At 36.6% G+C, this 14,693-nt stretch overlaps 1 pseudogene; it reads left to right on the forward strand.

The window, feature by feature from the left end:
- Positions 1 to 8,782: 8,782 nt before the first annotated feature.
- Positions 8,783 to 9,747, forward strand: LOC127122620 (GDSL esterase/lipase At5g22810-like; annotated as a pseudogene).
- The last annotated feature ends 4,946 nt before the right edge of the window (positions 9,748 to 14,693 follow it).

Raw genomic sequence — 14,693 nt, forward strand, 5'->3', positions numbered from 1 at the left:
TGTCGGCATGGAAGCAAAAGTAGGCGCGAACCCTTCAGGCACAAAGTTGGGCGATATTCCCCACGGGAATCTGGTAGGCATGGCAGGAGCGAAATGAGCGGCAGGCACGGTTGAAGAAACAACCTCTAATATGACCGTCCTCTGAGGAGGAGGAGTTGCAAGCATTGAAGAAGATTGACTTTGAGCAGCTAGGACTGACTCCATCATGGCAGTCAGGCGGGCAATCTCGTCCTTCAAGTCTCTGTTCTCTTGCTCTAGATGTTCCATGATTCTCGGGTGATTGGCGTGAGTATTATATCGATGAGTCAGCTTGGCTGAAGCACATAAGAAGAACCAATAAGACATCTGGCGAAAGAAAAAATTGTATGCAAATGATGCATGAAATGCAATGCTTGTTTATTTTTATTTTCGAGGAGCATACTGTTTTATTTAAAAATATATAATAATAACAATTACACAATTTGATTGACCATAAAATCTCTTTTATTTATATAATTTGGAAGGATTACACTGAGTATAATTTCAGAAACCAAAAAAAAAAATACAAGAGAAAAGGAAACTAGTCATCCTAAGGATCCCTAACAACAGTGTCAGATGATCGGGCCGCAGGCGTCTACTTCCTTCGGATGCGTCGAATCTCAGACTCAAAAGAAGTCTTCATTTGAGTCTTCTCGAGGACAAGTTGATCAACAATCTTATTTCAAGCAACGGAAGGCTGAGGCATACTAGAGGAAGATGAAACCTCTAGCTCTCTTTGTATCTTCATTACTCGGTCTTCAAGAAGCTCAATAAGTGTACCTTTATCCTTAGACTCAAGCTACAACTCCTCATGCTTTCTGTGCAAAGCATGGAAATGCTCTTCCCACATATCCTTCTCTTGCTTCATCTTAGCAAGTGCGTCTTCCAACTCCTCTACATCTTGGTTAGGGAGAGTTAACGGCTCAACCACAACCATAGACATAGGTCTCTCGCAAGCATAAGGCATCTTCAATTCCAAAGCTCTCTTCCTCACCAAAAGAGTGTAAGTTTCCAAAGCTACACAGTTGCACGTACCAAGCTCAGATCTTCCTTTCCTATGCACATTATGCCAAGCATGTACAATCTTCTGCTTCAAATGTTGGGGATCTTTACCCTCTTGATAGAAAATACCTTCTAACAAAGTGTTATTAGGTTTATCTCTCAAGGGGAACCCAAGTTGACACATTAGAGAATTCACCACAACAATCAATAATCTCAAAGCTACTCAATGAAGTGTCATACCAAACTATATCATCATTAGTGAGAGACATAAGTCTCTGAGACCACCTTAGACATTGTTTGTTCTCCACAAAAGTAGGTGTCTGACGCAAGTGTGAAATAAACCACTTGCACAGAAGAGGAACATAGCACACAATTATTCCACCACCCTTAGAATTCCTTAGATGCAAAGAGAAGTACTATCATCCAACAAAGTACGCACAGGATTCCCAATCAAGAAGATTCTAATGGTGTTAACATCAACAAAACCGTCAATGTTAGGGAACAAGGCTAATCCATAGATGAGCAATACAAAGATAGCTTCAAAAGCATCCACACTACCAGCTTGAGCAAAGGTAGTAGCTTCCTTGATGAGGAACTCAAAAGTCAATCCAAACAATCCTCATTTCTTCACCCAATGAGCCTTTATCTCAGACTTCTTCAAGTGAAGAGCTTCAGCTATGATGTGAGATCTGGGAATCTCTTCCAATCCACTAAATGACACTTTGCTAGAAATAGGTATTCCCAAGAGATGGGCATACTCATCCAACGTAGGCACAAGCTGATAATCTGGAAAAGTGAAACAATGGTAGAGAGGATCATAAAACTGAACCAACACACTTAAAACTCCTTCAACCACATCAGCAGACAAGATAGACAGAAGCTTCCCATGATGTTGCTTGAAGTCCAGGGGATCTAATACAAAAGATGACAACTTCCTTAACTCTTTCAAGTCGGGACATCTGAAACTGTACTTCTTAGTGTCCCTTCGTCCATAATCCATGGTCTGAAAATATTTGCAAATAAGACCTTAGTTCCTTGAATTTTTTTTTGTGTGATGAATGTTATGATGCACATGAATGCATGAATGCAATAATCACAAATAAGGAATCACACACAAGGAAAACAAAGTTCAAGGGATGAAACAACTCTTTGTCAAGATCAATCATCCATTTTGGTGGATTATGGTTTTCACCTTATCAACACCCAAGTTCCATTGATATTGACAAGACTTGATTGGATCAACCAAGAATCAAGGGTTTGTTGTGAGTCACGAGCATGGAGTCCGGGTAAGAACCATCCCAAAGGAGTGTACTAAGGATAAAACATGTAGATCATGTTCTAAAAAATTCCCAGAGTCTTAATTTCATCTATCGGGTATTACAGGTTAGGATGACTGACTCATCAACCCATAATATTCTCAAGAGAAACTCCTCTTAGTGTAGTATCGCGTAACAACTGTTATCAAGTCTACACCTAAACAGTCTCCGCACTACATCCTAAAATAGGCCAAGAGGGGTTAACTGTTCTACGGTCCTCAGCTTCTCGGACCCCAAATCAGAGAAAGTAATGCCTAACCACAAATAACTTGTGTGACATTCATAACTCCAAAAGGGTCTCCGCTGAGAGGATGGGTCTCAAGTCAACTTGTTAAGGACTACTCCACACAAGTCAAACATGACTATAATATCCTCCTATCTTAATTGCACTCAAGTTCGAGTTAGAACTTATCTCACCACTCAGAGATCACCAAGCACAACAAGCAGATTATATCACACAAACAAATATGCATACATCAAATATACAATTATATGCAAACAAAAAGTAGGCTAAACCCACTGGAGACTACTCCCCAGCAGAGTCGCCACTTAATTTCTGTAGTGGTAAATTCATGACCATCAAGCTATGGATAAGATAGACGTCAATTAAACCAGAGTCGCCACCGCGTTTTTATTGTTTCCAAGGGAAAAGGGAAAAGTACGAACAAAACCCAAAGATAAGAAATTTTCAAATCAAAACTAATAAAATGCCAGAGATTACAGGTAACGGGGTTGGTTACACAGAGGGAAGGCATTAACACCCAAAGTGTCCTAGGTACTCCTACAGAGCCCTTTTTTGTGTGCATATGTGTTTTTGTATAAAATGATATTTGCAATAAATAAAGTGGAGGGATGAGAAAAGAATTCACTAATTATATTTGTGTTTGATAAGACCTTCGGACTTGTGCCTACGTACCAACATAAAATGAGGGATCAAAACCTCGTAGTTCGTGGTAACAATTTCAAAATAGGTGTATTGCTTTTAACAAAAATTTAAGTTTAACAAAGGCACAAAAGGCCTAAAAAGTTTGAATGAGTGTTAGTTCTTTTTGTCTTTTAAAATTTTAAGTCAAGTATAGTTAGGTTCATTTACAAGCTTGATTAATAAAAGATTTTAAAAATGCAATGGCATCAGGCCAAAGTTTCTAATTTGCAATATGGTCTAAGTTTAGAAAACACAAGCAAAGAAGATTTTAAAAGGAGGGAGAGATTTGAAATTAAAGAAGTGGGGAAGAGATGAAGAGACTAATTCTAAGCAAAAATTAAAAGTTAAGAGTTGAAAAGATTTGACCAATGGGATGCAATCCAATAGACAAGAATGTCATATAGAAACCCAAATTTCCCTTGGACTTTAGGATCAAGCAATATCAATACAGAAATAGCAAGATGAAGAGCAAGACATCAAATAAAGATAGTCATATCCAAGCTTAGCAACTCCATGATCTTCTTCATAATCTCCCATGTATCAGATGAAATCAGAAATAGGCATTAAGCACAAGTTCAAAGTAACAGCTTCAATAAGACCATGTAGCAGATGAACTCGAATAGATCTTCAATATTTGCATCAGATGAAATTTCAATTCACAAGCACTTGGTTTCATGAAAGTTGGCATTGGCCAAGTCCTTTTGCATATGGAGTGTTGCCTAATTCTAAGTCCAATGTCTCAGATCATATCCAACAGTCCACACAAATGTCTTTTAGGGTTTTTATTGTTATTATATACATTAAGGTCAAAACACCACAAACACAAGAAAGTATATACAATCACAAAATAATCACTTGATAAGGCTCAAATGAGCAAAGTGAAAATGGCATTAAGGTAAACAAGTTAAATGGTATGAATAATGACAAATGAGTAAAGACTTCAAAGTTAAAGTGCATAAAAGTAAATGGTTTGAAATTAAATGTTAGTTGTTAGTTGATTAGAAGTTAGTATTGCTTTTGCTTTTCTTTAAGTCATTCTTGGGAGAACACTCAACCCACTATTCACAAGCATGGATGCTTGAACCAGGACATCTTCCAGAGGAAGGAAAAAAGGCCAAGTATCCACACAATACCATGAAAGAGGGGAGACTTACAATCTCACATACTAGAATGATATGCCTTTTTGTGTCCCAAATTTAGCGCTATGTTAAGCAATCGTAATTGGACTTATGTAAAAGTCACAACTATCTCAGGTTGGGCAATAGAAATTTTAGTGTTAATGCATGTTAGAGATATGGTATTATGAACCATACTCCTAAAACATACCACACTTAAAAGAATATGTAAAAGGGGTGAACCTAATCTCATCCACACTTATGTTGATTTTGTAATCAACTAGCCTTAGGATATAGAGACATCATAGGTCCACGAAATGAATGAGAAGAGAATGGGATTGATATGTAGAGGGATGGGAAATGGAATCAACACAAATTAGTCAAAGGAGGACTTTTATCAAATTAAAATCATTCATTCATTTTGGGAGATGAAATGTACATTTCATCAATCCCCTAAATCCAATGATTTTAACTCAACAAAGTTAAATCAACCTTGACCAAGGCCCAACAACACAAGTCAAACTCAACAAGTCAATATCAAAAGCTCAACACGATTTATTTAGCATTTAAACAATTAAAATCAATTAAAAAATGCATTAAAGTAAATTATGGTTGGTCAAAATCCTAAAACCTCATCAAAACACCAAATAAATGGCCATGAGATTTATCATAGGTCAAACAAGGTCAAAGTACTTTGGAGAAAAAAATTCATTAATTTTGGAAACTTAAAACTATTTTTAAACAATTAAAAATATTCACAAAAACAATTAAATCATGAAAAATATTAATAATGATCCAAAAAATAATTTCAATTCAGAAAATGAAAGAGGAATTTATTTAAATTTTTTTGGTGAAAACTCTCATATTTTTTAGATCTATATTATAATTAATATAAATTAATGAAAATAAACCAAATAAAAGGAAAATCAGAAAATAGCAAAAAAAACATGGACCACTTGATCTCCCTCATTAATTGAGGTGGCAGATCAAGTTGTCCTCAGTGCGCATTCCATCATGGACATGAGTCAAAGCGCTGCAGGGATGGTATTTAAAACCAATGTACGAGATTATAACGTTTAAAAAGGATCCTATGGCTCAGATGAACATCAGGACACCACCGGAGCCAAAGCTCCAATCTCCTTCTCCGGTTAGCCTCACCAGACTGGTTCACCCTTAACCATCACCAAAATAAAAATGAAGAACATGAATTTAAAGTAAAAATGCTCAGGAGCTCGAATCTGGCCTCAATTTCTCCTAACTCCAAGTATATTAAAAGATACAGGGAGTTGAAATTTGAGGATCATGATCTGAGTTGCTTCGATTTAACCTCAAAGCAACTCAATCTTGTTGCCTACATTGATAGGACTTCAGACAACCAAAGATCAAGAAGAATTATGGAGAACTAAATGAGAATCGAAGAGATGAAAAATTCTGAAAAATACCTTCAATGCAGGTCTGTATGAATACGATCTTGCTTCCAATTGCTCTTGATCTTGGTCTGGACACTTGATGGACTGGAATTGACCCAACAAAAGGCACAGGACTCTTAGAGATTTGAATCTCAAAATAGTGGAGATTCAAACTCAATTTCCAATGGAAATTCTCAAGGTTATCCTTTGAATGAGAGGGTTTGGAGCTAGGGATTCAAAGTTGGTGCGCAGGGTCCTTGATTATGAGCATGAAGGACTCTATTTATAGCCAAATGATTGCTAAATGCACACTTGAAATTAAGTTCCAAAGATAGCAATGTACATTGCATGGATGCATGGGCGTGTGATAGGCCTATGTAATCATCTCTTCAGGTCCAAAAAGGAGTACAAACATTGCTGAAGTCACATTGGTAAGCCATGCAATTATGTATGAGGAGTGCAAGTTCAATTATGACAAATGGTCATTCAAGTTCAAGCCATGCGCAAGTCACTCATACTTTGTCCAAATGGGACGAAATTGGACTTTTTGGAAATGTTAGATCAAGAGAAACAACTTTCATGTTGAATACTTTTTCATTTGAAGCTTGGATCATGATGAAGTTTGAGGTGGAAGTTGGGAAAATCAAACATGTCTAAAAAAATTCTAAGTGTTAAGCCATATGTTCACTTATTCCACCTTGGCTAACTTTTTATGTGAGGTTCAAATGAGAAACGTTTCTTCATCAAAGTTGTAGCTCTCTCAAATTACTTAAAAATGGTAACAAATTTGACCTCATTTGGATTTATCATGAAGGAGTTATGCATTTTTGAAGTTGAGGAAAATCACTTGTTCAATGACATTGGTCCAAAATGAGCTATAATGTATCCTCATATCACATGCATATAAAAGTTGAATTTTATCATCCTCCAAACATAAAAGTTGAATTAGACATCTTGAATTTTATCATTCGACTTGAATGGATTTCATATCATAAAAATTGAGCAAGTTATGGTCTTGGGAAGTTGACCTCCAAATTAGGGTTTAGACAAAATGACCTATAATCTTTCACCATAAAAATTGACTTTACAAGCAAAAATAGATCTTGAACTCAACATGAAAGTTGTTTGGAATGTCATTTAGAGTAAGTTTACTCTTGGAATCATTTTCATATGATACAAATTGTAGGAGATAGGCTCTAAGGAACCCCGGTTTTGATTAGTTGAATTCCTCTGGTCATCCACCATGAACCAACTTACTAGCTTGAAACTCTCTTGACTTTTGGGGCTCCTGGAGGATCACATATGCATAAGATGATGAAATTTGAAGTTTCCCTTGAAATATTTGATCAATTGGTGAAGAAGCTTGTTGAAGAAGTTACACAAGATACCCAAATGAATTAGGGTTTCCAAGGCAAACCAACTCCAAACTCTTGATGATTTTTTTTATCAAAATAACATGTGAAGATCATGGGGATTCATATATGATGCTTAAAGCCATAGTAAACCAAATCTTGATTGAACCCCTTGCATTGAGGGTCTTAAACCCTAGATGTGAGCTTGATAAATCAAAGGTGAGCGCATGCCCTACCTACAAAAGAGTTAGTTTATACAAAGACATATTTTTGGTATTTTGGTTAGTAAAAAATGATAAAATATAAAGTATGATATAATCAAATGGTGCTTGGTGATCTCTCCAAATGCAAACCCAATGAATGAGGGGTAAGGAGGATGCCAATATGTGATCCCAATGCCAATGCATATGATGAGATAGCATGAGGGATCTTAGGGTCAAAATTGGGGTCTTACAGGTATCTATAAAAAATCCCTATCAAGCATCACTAGTTAGAAGAAGATAAGTCATAAATAAAGTGTTGAATATATGATGAATCAATCAAAGCATCTCGAGGTTTTAAATATTATGAAAGAAAATGTGAAAACTTGTCTGATATGTGTCTGAGTAATCAAAATATGGTAGGGATATTAGAGTAATTCTTAAATTACTTATCCCATGCGCACAGTAACCTAAAAGTGTTTAAACCTCTCTAAAATTTATAAAAGACCCTAATGTTGTACCCCAAAATTTGCCCTCCCTTTTCGCTTCTCATCTGACTTATGACTTGAAACTCATTCATATTTCATTCATGTGCATCATTCATTCATGATTAACACTTGCTAACAGGCATCATAGATTCAAAGCTCTTGGCTTGTGAAACTAGGGTTTGTGTGTGGATCAAACTTCAAAAGTATGGCTTGACTATTCATCAAAGCATGAGGGATGTGAAACTCTGATTGTTTGATGGTGGAGGTATGTATTCAACAAGGTTCCATCTAAAGTAATCCTCAAGGGCTTTCAAAATCTTAATTCTTGATGATATGATGATGAGATACTATGAAGCTTCTCTAGGCTTTGTCTTGGTTATCAAAACCCTAGTTGATAGGTGCTCAGGGCCTTGGAGGTTGCACTTCGGTGTTCATATCACATTAAAAACTAGTGCATTGATCTTGAGGTTGGTGAACCTTATGGCTTGCTTTAATGGGTATGAAAACCCTTGTGTGGCTTAGAGAATTGGTACATTGCTTATGATTGAGGCCTTTGGTTGTTGAACTTTGACCTAGCTAAACCCTAGTCCTTGGTTCGTCTTGATTGGTCTAAGGCATGCTTACATCTCATTACATGTTGTCATTTCATCCATTGGCTATCTTGGTCATCATTTGGTCCAGGCTTCATTCATTGGTCCCTTTGTGTGTCAAGGTTCATTTAAAATCATTTGGTTCAAGGATTCATTATTTACTTGGTCCAACCATTTTCATTGAGGTTTCTTCATCATTCATAGTACTTGTTTTCAATTGGTTGTTTTGGAAAATGGTTATGTGAATTCACATTTTTTTCATTGTTTCATTAGAACATTCACTTTAATTGGAAATTACATATTGTGGCATAAGTTGACTTTTGGTCAATTATTGAATTTTTTGTCAACTAGTTGACCAAAGCCAACACATATCTAAAAAATCCTTCTCTTTCTCTCTGAAAAAAAAACTCATTGCTGAACAAGATTTGAAAGAAGAAAAAAAAAACATGAAGCATTCAACTTATTTCTTGACTTTTTGTGTTCTGGTTATAGTGTTCAATGTGGTTAAAGGACAACCTCTTGTCCATGCGTTGTTCATATTTGGTGATTCAGTTGTTGATGCAGGAAATAATAACAACTTATATACATTTATTAAATCAAATTTCCCTCCTTATGGAAGAGACTTCAAGAATCACATGCCAACATGAAGGTTTTGTAATTGAAAACTTGCAACAGATTTTACATCTAAAAATCTCGGATTTAAAACTTATCCACCAGCTTACCTCAACTTACAGGTTAAAGGATACAACCTTTTGAATGGTGCAACCTTTGCATCTGGTGCTTCTGACTTCTATGGTCCTACAACAAAACTATATCGCGCAATTCCATTGGACCAACAACTGGAACACTATAAAGAATGCCATAATATATTGGTGGGAGTAACAGGACAATCAAATGCTTCAACAATTATATCTGATGCTATATATCTTGTTAGTGCTGGTAGCAATGACTTTGTTCAAAACTATTACATAAATCCTTTATTTACAAGGTTTACACTGCTGATCAATTCTCATATATTGTCATGCAAGATTATATCGTTTTCATGCACTTGAAGCAAGGAAAATTGGTGTAACAATAGTAACTCCATTGGGTTGTCTGCCTACCGCCATCACTCTCTTTGGCTCTCGTAGCAATGAGTGTGTGGAGAGGCTAAACACCAATGTTGTTAACTTCAACAATAAGCTAAACATCACATCTCAGAACTTGCAAATATCACTTAGTAACCTTACTTTGGCTGTCCTTGATATCTGCCAATCTCTCCATAACCTTGTCATTAAGCCTGCAAAAAAAGAAAGGAGAATCGAAATGAAAACAGAATTCCAAACACACTGACAATAAGGATAAACCGACTTAACGTTCAACCACGAACCAACATCAACGTCAATATTTCAGTTTCAATTATAGAGATTACATTGTCCATACCAAAGCCGGTTTTGTGAAGAATTTTTTAATAATGTCATTCCTAAAAAATATCTCGCCGTTACCTGTACAGAAGACGCAAGCATTTGCCTTCATTTGTTGCTGAAAAAACAGGGTCCTGTTCTGATTGTTTGTCGGCATAGGGTTACGTGGAGCAGTGCGCGTCTGAACTGTTTCACGGGCACTTGGATGAAGATAGACGCCGACTTTTTCATAGCATACTGTTAGTAAGAGGGTCCCATTTCAAAATGATTCAACATCATTCACTGGTAGTGGATTCCAAATCATTTACTGAAGCGCTCATTCTGATAGCGTGGACCTCCGCAAGCACTTCCATTTATTTGATCAAAGGAATTTTTCTTAAAGAAGAGAGTCATCAAGGACTAAAACGTTTTCTACGGTGCATCTTCACCTAAAACATGAAATAATAGATTAATTCTATTGATCATGGACAAACTAAATGGGTCAAAGCAGAGCAATTCAGAGCCACATTGAGCAGAATCGGCGAGCTGATTAACTGACCATGAATATCAAGCCATGTTTAAGTAATATCTAAGCATTAAAAATCATAATGAGTACAACAACTAATCACTCCCATTTCACCAACCCACTAGCATTGCATTTGCATAATCTAGAGTATATAATAGTATCACTTACAAACACAATCAAGCATCAAGCTGAACCATACATACAACAGTTCATCAAAACATGTTCATGGCAACTTGAAATCACTAGCATATTTAAGAGAAAAGCCAAGTAATGAATAGGCAATGAATCACTTACATAATTGCAAATTAAGCCGTCTACCAGCAGGAGTGCAACCCTGGTTGCTTTATTTTTCCACTGACATGATGAGATGCAGATATAGAGAATTCGATCTCATTCCAGGTTAACTCATCAAAGAGGATTTGAAGATGGTTTCCTGACTTGGGTTAAGCGTACCGAGAACTTTTCTGTAGGGTTGAACACGGAAAATCAAGTCAGCAGTGGCTAACAACATCGCGGTCCAATAATGCATTCCCAGATTAAAATCAAAATGTAAACCAATTCTTTTTTAATGACTTTCAAATTAATTTTCAAACTAACAAAATCTCACTCTAACTAACAGAACCTCATAACTGATCCCATAACCGAATTGTAACAGCTTTCATTAACCAACATAACTACCTAGAACTGAACCTAACAAACTCTAACAGAATGGAGACAGAAAAGTATTATAAGCATAGAATGAGAAGTCTATAAAAGAGGATTATCCTGCATCGTGGTTCGGACTCAGAGTTTTTCACCAAGCGTTTGCAAGTCCTTCCTCTCCCCCGTTCTACCCCTTTAACCCCTCACATAGAGCTCAATTTGATGGCCATTGAAGCTCTCTACTTGAAGCTGTCCTGAGCTTGACCTCATTCTCTTTCCGATTCATCGCACACACGAACACCAAAGAGCGACGTCAATGCATTACCAACCATAAGGAGTAGAAGAAAGAAGCGTGAAGAAGAAGAATACGTAGCAGGAACGGAGGAAGATTGCATACCTGAAGAAGGAGAAGCTTGGATTACTTTCCTTCGACGCCGGCTTCAAAGAACAACCACACTACTCCTTAAAGGTACGCGCGATTGCAATTCCGTGCTTCATCATTTTTATTCACTGTTTCTGAATAAGCATTTGCATCGAATTTTGAGTTATGACGAATCGATACGCGATGCGGTTGAGGAGATCGAGTTCAAATTGGAACCTGGTTTGTGAATACAATCGCGAACCTGGCTCCGGCGACGTTTGTTAGCAGTCGCGATTGATTTGAAGTGAAGCCGTCGAGGACGCCGCGTTTTGAAACGAATCGATTCTTGAACGTGCTTATTCCGAAGTTTTTTCTTCTTTCTCGACGATACCATTTCTAGATTCACTCATGAGTACATTGCTCGCTGCATTCATCGTTATTGCTCTCCTCCGAGTTCGCGCACGAAGAAGAAGATCAAACAAGCGGAACTTTTGTTCACCGTGTTGGATATTTGGGATTGCATCGTGCGGACGACCTAAATTCGAAGGTTTGCAGCTCGAAGAACTCAGTTGGTGATGAGAGGACGCGAGGCCATAGGTTGAAGCTTCGAGTATGTGGCGGCAATGGATAAGCGCTTTTTCTTTTTCAACAAAACTTATGCGTTTACTGTCGTTTTGGCTTTCTTGAGGTTTGAATCTAGTTTGGGCCTAAGGCCCAAACAGATTACTCTCTACACCTCACCTCAAATTCGTACATCTCCCCACGCCTTTGGATATCAACCGAATTTTGATGATGGGTCTCTGTCGTGGGGCCCATCTAGCATCCATCATTGTTACCAGTCTGGGCCTACACCCCCAGTTTTCAACCATTAAGGCCCGCTTCTTTTTTTCTTTAGTTTTCTTATTATTAAGAGATGTTAATTATGATAATTTTGATTAATGTATTGATTATGAGTTTTAGATTTAGATTTTAATTCTTGATTAATCCTTAGAAATAATAGATTTAGATTAAAACACTAATTAATTAGAGTTTTATAACATCTTAGAATTTTAATTGGGTTTTTTAGAAATTAGAATTGTTAGAAATTTTATTTTTGGTTAGAAAATTAGAATTAACTAGGTTTAATTAGTTTTTAGTTAATTTCTAAGACAATTAGATTAACAATAATGTTAGTTCAATCAATTTTAGGTCATAATTAGATTTTAGAATCGATTAAGTTTAGTTAGATTTTTTAGGATTATAATTAATTAGAATTGTTTAGGACTTAGATGATTTTAATTAGAATTTGCATGATTAGAAATTTATTTCAATATCCAAGATCTTTTGAAATACCTACTTTGCCCCCTTAGGGGTTTATTCTACTATTTTTAGCCATAATTGCATATTCCCTTTAGATTTAGATCTTTGGCATAGATTTTTAACCAACACGACTAACTATATCATGATCCCTTATGTTAGTTTGGATAATTCTAACCATTAGATTTGGATTAACCCAATTATCAAAATCAAATCAAACCCTCTGATTCAAGTTGATCAAAAGTAATTTTGATTAAATAAATCCTTTAACCTTGCATAATCCCACAGTCTAATTGGAGTGACCAAAAGATCCTTGATCACTTCATAGGACTTTTTATGTAAGGTGTGGAGCTCGAAGCCTCAAGTCATACTTTTAATCAAGACACTTTCAGTCACACCAAGCAGCGGGTCATACAAGATAAATCAAAGGTGAATACTTGGTAAATACGATTCAAATTGTACGATACGAGCCTTAAGTAATACGGAATGATGAGACGGAGTTTCTCCTATCCTTGTCTAGAGCGACTTTGCGTAAGGGGTGTATGCCCTAGCTATTCAAAGCGTTTGCCCTTATTCATAGACTTTAGTGCAATACGAATCAAATAAACTACCAAGTCTTCTTCATACAAGACAACATCAACGCAAGGATCAACAAAGAAGATTCTTCTCCAACAACTTGTCAGTTATGAGAAGTATCATGCACCATGAGTCTTAAGTAATAAGGAATAATAAGACGAAATTTCTCCTATCCTTGTCTAGAGTGACTTTGCGTACGAGGCGTAGGCCCTATCTATTCAAAGCATTCGCCCTTATTCATAGACTTTAGTGTGATTCTTACCAATCAACTGTCAAGTCTCTTTGCATTCCATAATCATTCAATCATATTCTCTTGCCTCACTAATCACCTTGTTTTCAGCCCTAGTGGGTTGAACTACGAAAGCTCTGATTTCCTTATTGCACTATAAGGATACGTAGGCAGGAGAATCCAGATTCTTCGCGGGCTACCTTATTTATTAATCCATCCTTTATTTCAATCATTCATTTCTTTTGCCTCAATCATCTTGCTTTCATCCCTAGTAGGCTGAACTACGAAAGCTCTGATTTCTTTATTGCACTATAAGGATTCGTAGGCAGGAGAATCCAAGTTCTTCGTGAGCTACCTTATTTATCAATCTACCCCATTTATCAATGAACCATTTTTCATTCATCAATCAATACCATCTTTTTGAGATCAACTATACTTTTCCTTGGACTCCTTGTACATCCTTTTAGGACGCTATAATGATAGTCCACCTCATCAATCGAGATTTATTTGGCTTGTCTCTAAACATTTAATTCAGTCTTTTTGGGTTTAAACACCACCTTACTCTTCGATTCAGAGTTTATCTCTTTCATGGATCCAAGATATTATTCTTCTTTGATCTCGAATTGTTTGTTCCCCAGCCAGTGATATATTGTTCCTTGTATTCAACAATACTTTCTCTTGGGCCCCACATATACCCTTTTAGGATGATATAGCGGCAATCCATCTTGTGAATCAGGAGTTATTTGCCTTGTCCCCAAACATTTAATTAAGTCTTTTTGGGTTTAAACACCACCCTGTTCTTTAATTCCAAGTTCTATCCATTTGTGGGTTCCTTTGATATCATTCTGTTGGTATAAGTTTTACTTTTCATCACTTATCTTTCTCTTTGTTCTCGTAGTTCCACGAACTACGATTGTGTAAGACCCCAATTTTGTCCCTAAGATCCCTCATGGCATCATATCATACCATATCATTGCCTCAAGGATCTTTGTGCACCTTTGCTTCCCTCCTAGTGGGTGGGTTGTCTTGTGAGTGTGGTTCTTGATCACCAAGCATGTTTAGCATTTGTATATCATTGCCTTTCATTTTTTTACTAACCAAAAGTACAAAAATATTGTAATCTAACATTGTTACTTGCAGATGAAGCAAAACTAGGTCAAGCCAGTCAACTGCAAAGTCAATTGTGGATTTGGAGGTGGGAAGTGATTAGAAATACTCCATTCATGTTCAAACAAGTCTCATTTGACATTTCAAATACTCACATTG

This window comes from Lathyrus oleraceus, chromosome 2 (genome assembly GCF_024323335.1).
Source record: "Lathyrus oleraceus cultivar Zhongwan6 chromosome 2, CAAS_Psat_ZW6_1.0, whole genome shotgun sequence".
NCBI classification, from domain to species: Eukaryota; Viridiplantae; Streptophyta; class Magnoliopsida; order Fabales; family Fabaceae; genus Lathyrus; species Lathyrus oleraceus.